This window comes from Marmota flaviventris, chromosome 17 (genome assembly GCF_047511675.1).
Source record: "Marmota flaviventris isolate mMarFla1 chromosome 17, mMarFla1.hap1, whole genome shotgun sequence".
Taxonomy (NCBI): domain Eukaryota; kingdom Metazoa; phylum Chordata; class Mammalia; order Rodentia; family Sciuridae; genus Marmota; species Marmota flaviventris.
This window is the reverse complement of record NC_092514.1, coordinates 11,637,908-11,644,560: the sequence shown is the minus strand read 5'-3', so window position 1 is coordinate 11,644,560 and position 6,653 is coordinate 11,637,908. Positions and strand designations below refer to the sequence as shown.

Here is a 6,653-nt window from a genome sequence, read left to right as displayed (position 1 = left end):
ATAAACCTCTTTTCTTTATGGAATTACTCAGCCTCAAGTATATTGTTGTAGTAATGAAAAATGAAGCTGACAGAGTCACACTAACACAAGGCTGAAGGTCCTGATATTTCAACTCTTTTAGACTATTCTGATTAAAACCTTTTTCTCTTCACCAGAACCAGAGGCAGAAATCCATCTCTGTTTCTGTTGTCCGCTGGTCTTCTCCAGTCATCACTTCCTCTGCAATCCCATGCTGTACAATCATCTTGCTCAGATGTCTCCTTGTTCATATGTAGAAAGCCACTGGCAAACCAGGAGTCCTTGCCCAGGGGATCCAGTGCAACTCAGCAATAATTTTCTGATCAAAAGTATCAGAGTGAGGCAGGAGAAGATAAGGAAGGCTCTAAAAACTTGTGTAGAAGGGAAAGACAGCCTTCAAAGGCATTCCAGTTCACCCCAAAGACAACCAATAATCTCAAGAAAAAGGAACACAGTGGCAGAAATAGAGCCCAGCCAGGTCCAAAGGGCATATCTTAAGGAAATAAGGAAGATATTAAAAGAAATAGAAAATTTAAGATGGGAAGCACTGGATTGTGTGGAGGATGGACAAGACTACAGTCTGAGGATGAAGCTGCTCACGCACAAAAAAAGCACATTCCAGGCAAAGACTTAACTTACGGGAAGTGTTTCACAGAGTGTCTTCCTTGACTCAGCATTACCTTGACACCATAAGACACACACAGAAGAGCAGGCCTACGTGTGCATTGAGTGTGGGCAAGGTTTTGGCAATGAGTCACACCTTGTTGCACATCAGAGGACAGATTCAGGGGAGAAGCTGTTTTAGTCAGCTTTGTTTTTTTTTTTGCTGCTGTGACTGAAACATCTAACCAAAACAATTGTAAAGGAGGGCTGTGAACAAAATGGCAGCCCCAGTGCCTTGGAGGTTGTCTTGCTTCTCCAAAGCTTTGGGGTGGTGGTCTTGGCAGTCAGTCCTGGTGACTCAGTCTAGAGCTATAGTTCCAGTAAGAACTAAAAAACGTTTGACACCACTTGCTTATGAACCCAAATGCAAAACAGAAAAGGAGTTTATAGAACATGCCTGGAAAGCAGGATTCCCCTAGAATGTTTCAAATGTCCCAGGCATGTATGTGGCCTGTGCAGCTGGTATCTTTGATGCTTATGTTCCTCCTGAAGGTAATGCTCGAATGTCATCTCTTTCAAAGGAAGGACTGAAACGGACAACTGAGCGTTTGAAGAAAAATGCAGAATCACAGTTGTCAATCCAGAACATAAAAGAAATTGATGCTAATTTTAAAACAAAGAACTTCCCTGAAAAAGCTAAGGATATTTTCATAGAAGCTCACCTTTGTCTAAGCAACTCAGACCATGACCGGCTTCATGCCTTGGTAACTGAACACTGTTTTCTGGATGTGGTCTGTAATATCAAGTATAAGGCTGTCTGCTGGGGCTTTGTGGAATCTTTAGAGCTGGCCCAGGTGCTGCAGGTTCAAAGCTCAAGTATGGTGAACCAGAGGAACATGTGTGGCCAGGTTACTGTACTCATGCACACACGGCCATCTGTGATTGGTTTAGGTGGTTGATGTATGGAAAAGAAGGTGTGCCCGAGGATGTCTTGTAGAATGCTGTGTTTGAAAAACACCTGGTGAACCCCTGTGGGAGCTGGAAAATGCATGACAAGATTGGCCCCTCCATGGGCGCCCCCTATGCAGCCCATCCTTAAAATGGTGATGATTCCTGGCCCCCAGTTGGAACCATGGGGAAAATGTGAAGAGGCACAAAGAGGCCCCTATGTCTCAGCTAGCCGGAGGACAAAAACGACTCTTGGGGTAAAGCATGGGTGATGACGCTACTGGAAGTTGTGAAGTCATCCATCTCCTTCTGACCACCCATTTCCTCCTGCCCTGCTTGGATCTTTTCAGCAGATTCATCTTCACAACCATGTCACATGGCTGGGCCCAGGTGGTTGGCTAGTATGCATAGGCATGGACCCTTTTTCTTTTTAAAATCATATGTCTAGCTTCTGAGTCTAGATGAAAGACAATATGTTTCAGTGAACAAACATCTGATATACTTTTTTTTTTTCACAGCAGAGACTATGGGAACTAATAGGCAACATTCTTTTGTAATCACTGAGCAGAGATCAGAATTTTGGATATCAGAGTGTTGGATAAATTTTGCTATTGTGCCTTGTGTGGTGACACACATCTGTAAACCCAGTGACTTGGGAGGCAAGAAGATTGTAAGTTTGAGGCCAGTCTGGGCAACTTAACAAGATCCTGTCTCAAAACAAAAAATAATGAAAAGGACTGGGGATGTAGCTCAATGGTAGAGCACCCATGGTTTCAATTTTTTTTTTTTTTTTTTGTGTGTGTGCGTTCTATACCTTCCCCCAGTTGAGACTGGGAATAGGTCAACCTTTTAAGTGGAAAAGTGGAAGACAAGACTAGTTGTGAGTGATCTGACTTCCAGGAAATCCAGACTTGGGAGAATAATTAGTGTTTATAAAATAGGGTACCACTTGAGATGGTCTTTTTCTCATACAATGACTTACTGAATTAGCTTTTGTACTTCATAGAAGGATATAAATCTAAAGAAGTATTTTTTTCCCTCAGCTTTTGGATTGTGTTCTTAATTAGTAGCTGCTTCTTGGTGTGGCCCCAGGAAGTTTGGCAGGAGGCAAGGGTTAATACATTTGGGGAGTTCATCATCAAGACGTGGTTCCCTAATTTCTGTCACCTCCTAGAGATGGCAGCTATTCTTTCCAGCCCAGAATTGGGACAGTGAATGCACCAGAAAACAAACCTGTGCCAAATAAAACAGCCCCACTCCTCCTTTTTTTTTTTTTTTTTTTTTAGCTTCAGTTGGGCTGTTAGGAGAAGGATGTGGGACTTCATAAGCTCTGTGTCCTGGATCATCTGAGTAATGACAAGGTAAAATCTCACTTGCCCAGGAAAAAAAAAAAGCAAAAACAAAACCAGAAAACAAAAAAACCCAAACCTTGTAAAGGAGGAAAAGTTTATTTGGGAGCTTATGGTTTCAGAGGTCTCAATCCACAGAGAGCTGGCTTCATTCCTCGGGGCTCGAGGTGAGTGTGGTGGAGGGAAGTGGCTCCCATGATGATTAGGAAGCAGAGAGAGACTCCACTTGCTAGATACAAAATACATACCCCAAAAGGATGCCCCCACTGACCCACCTCCTGTAGCCACAGCTTATGTGCTTCAGTTACTACTCAGTTAATCCTGTAAGGGGATTAATTCACTGATTGGTTAAGGCTGTCACAACCTAATCATTTCTCCTCTAAAACTTTTTGCATTGTTTCATACTTGAGCTTCTGGAGGACATATCACATTCAAATCATAACGAGCCCTTTGTGTGCAAAGAGTATGGGCGAGGCTTCGGCAAGAACGCAGATCTCCTCAGACATAAGAGGACACACTCAAGGGGAGAAGCCTTTTGTGTGCAAGGAGTGTGGGCAAGTATATACCAGTAAGTCAAGGTATACTTTGCTGTGCATGAGAACACACTTAGGAGAGAAACCTTATGGATGCCAGAAGTGTGGGTGAAGGTTTAGGGATAAGTCATATTAAAATAAGCACTTGAAGACACTCTGGGGAGAAGCCTTTTGTGTGCAAGGAGTGTGGGAGAGTCTACACCCATAAGTCAAACTTCACTTTGCTTGAGAGAACACATTGGGAGAGAGGCTACATGGAAGTCAGGAGTGCAGACAAACCTTTAGCAATCAGTCACACCTTGTTACAAACCAGAGGACACACTCAGATGAGAAGCCTTTTGTATGCCAGCATTGTGGGCAAAGTTTTAGTTTGGAGGAAAATCTCCTTAGACACCAGAGGACACAGTCTGGGGAGAAGCCCTTTGTGATGAAAGTGGGCAAGGATTTATCTAGAAGTCCAACCTTGTGAAACACCAGGGGACACACTCAGGGGAGAAATGTTTTGTGAGCAGTGTGTTGGTAACCCTATGCCAGTAATTCAAGCCACATCATACACTAAAGAACACACTCAAGAGAGATGTCTTATGTGTGCCCAGAGTGTGAGCAAAGGTTTAGCAGCAAGTCCACCTATAATAAGCACTTGAAAGGCACAGTTAATCAGAGGAACGTTTTTTTTTGTGCAAGGAGTGTGGTGTTGCTTCAGCTTGAAGTCATATCTCACTATACACCAGAAGACTCACTCAAGGGAATAACTGCTTCATTACAAAGCTGTAGCTGATATATAGACCACTTGTTCATGGGTCTATCATGAAGGTAAAACAGACCTACACTGCTACAGACAATTTAAGTGTGACTCAAGCCTCCCCAAGAAATTCTAAGAGATCAAGGTTTGGAGAACAGAGATGCCAGGTGAGGAGGTGAGGGAATTACCTGACTTCATGGGGAAATATGGTCTCTTTCCTACTGAGAACAATCGTTAAAACTTTTGCTAGAATAAAAAACAGAACAAAACTAAACTAACAACGACAACAAAAAAGAGAGAAGACCCAAATGAAATCAGAGAAAATACTCAAAAGATCATTAGGGACATTATCACGAATAAGAAACCCACAAATGGAAAACCTAGAAGAAATGGATAAATTCTTGGACACATATAATGTAGCATGATATATTTTTTCTATCCCTTCACTTTGTGTTTTTACCAGGCAGTATCTCATTGGCTCTTATTGATTTTTGATTTTTAATCCACTTGTCTAGTCTATATCTTTCGGTTGGGGGGTTTAGTATTCACATTCAAGATTATTACTAATAGGTAACAATGTACTGCATTCTGTTTTCACTTATTTTGTGTATCCTTTGTTCCTTCATTCTTTTCATTGAGCCAGGAAGAAACAGGTCAATGATGAGCAACAAAATAGAATATGAAAATATCTTTCTACAAAGAAAAGCCCAGGAACAGATGGTTTTGCTGCTGAATTACATCAAACTTTTAAGAAAAAGTAGTATCAGTTCTTCAAGAAAATTGACTGGCCCTCCAGATTCAAGAGTTGACTCCTTCAGACTCATTCTAGAACAACATTACTGTGATTTAAAAACTAGGTGTTATGGTTTAGTATGAGGTGACCCCCCCCAACTTGTGTGAGATAACACAAGAGTTTTCAGAGGTGAAATGATTAGGTTATCAGAGACATAACCTAATCAGTGGATTTATTCACTGATATGGATTACCTGGGTGGTAAACATAGGCAGATAAGGTGTGGGCTAGAGGAAGTAGGTCATGATTTTGGGATTTATATTTTGCCCCCAGTGAGCAGACCTCTCTTTCTGTTTTCTGGTTGCCATGCCCTGAGCTGCTGTCCTCCGCCATACTCTTCTGCCCTGATGTTCGGTCTCATCTTAGGCTCAGAGCTATGGAGTAAGCCAACCATGGATTGAACCTAGAAACCTTGAAACAAAATAACTTCTTCTTCTATTAGTGTCTATGAATAAATTACTATTTATACACATTTATATAGTTCTATATATGTTTATATGTGTTCTGTAAATATATATCTTTGTATATGTACATATGTGTAAATATTGATCAAACTCGGCTTCTTTTGTTGAGGAGGCCATACAGGTCTCAGCCTAGCACTGAAGACCTAAGAGACTTCTCAGGAGTCTACCATCCTACTAGGGATCCCCTTTCATGATACCCCCTTGAATATTCCAAATATATTCTCATCCAGAAGGACAGTTCTGGGAAGAGAAGCCAGTTCCCCACCCACAGTTGTAACTTGAGACTGCTTAAAAGGAACCGTTCTGATGTTTGCCCTCAGCCAAATACCACCTATAACAGGTAATGAAGCATAATATCTGTTGGCCAGAAAGTCTGGCTTACTGAAAACAAACCCATGTTTTTGGTGTTCCTACAAAAAATGGAAGAAGAAGCTAAGGCACCTGGATCCCCTGTTGTCTCTAATCAAGGTCATATTCAGGTCTGCTAGGTAGTTAGGGTTTTCTAGGTCCAGCAAGGGATGACAAGAATCAGTTTTCCTAGGAATGTTTGGCCTTCAGAATTTGGGATCTTTTCCCAGGCCCTGAGATATTTCCAGACAATCACAGAGCAATCCAGTCATGCAGAGCTCTCCCTCCAGTTTGGTGCTATCTTAACTCATGCATGTTCTTAGTGCCTTCAGCATGACCCAAGGGCTCAGAATTGGGTAATGTACAATCAAGCTAATATTCTCCTGCTGTACACATCCACATGGAAAACCCATTGTATGGGACCACCATGGATGTTTCAAAGAGTTTTTTTTTTTTTTAACCCTGATCAATAGTTTGGGGAAGTGAAGTAGGCTCCTTATTGAGAATGACAGGACTTGGGTTGGTCCTGGTAAAAGGGTACTGCCTAGTGTATTGCCAACAGATGAAGGCCTCCCTAAGGCTCAGGTAAGGGACTCTTCTAGAATTTGCTACCAGTATTCCATGAGGGGCCCTGCTGCACCCTGGTATGAATGGAGGAATGTGGTCATGTCAGATTGTATGTGTTTTCCTTGGGTTATATTTATATCACATATGTACACAACTATGAATTTATATATTTCTTAATAAATTGATGTTTTAATATGTAAATTTACTTATATGTTAGAAAGATACATTTGTTTCTCCATGCATGCACGATTCCATAATAAAGTGTATTGATGGTCTTTCTTGTAATTGC

General features: G+C 41.6%; 1 pseudogene; it reads left to right on the top strand.

Annotated features, from left to right (window-relative positions):
* Positions 1-899: 899 nt before the first annotated feature.
* Positions 900-2,222, top strand: LOC114079962 (large ribosomal subunit protein mL45 pseudogene; annotated as a pseudogene).
* The last annotated feature ends 4,431 nt before the right edge of the window (positions 2,223-6,653 follow it).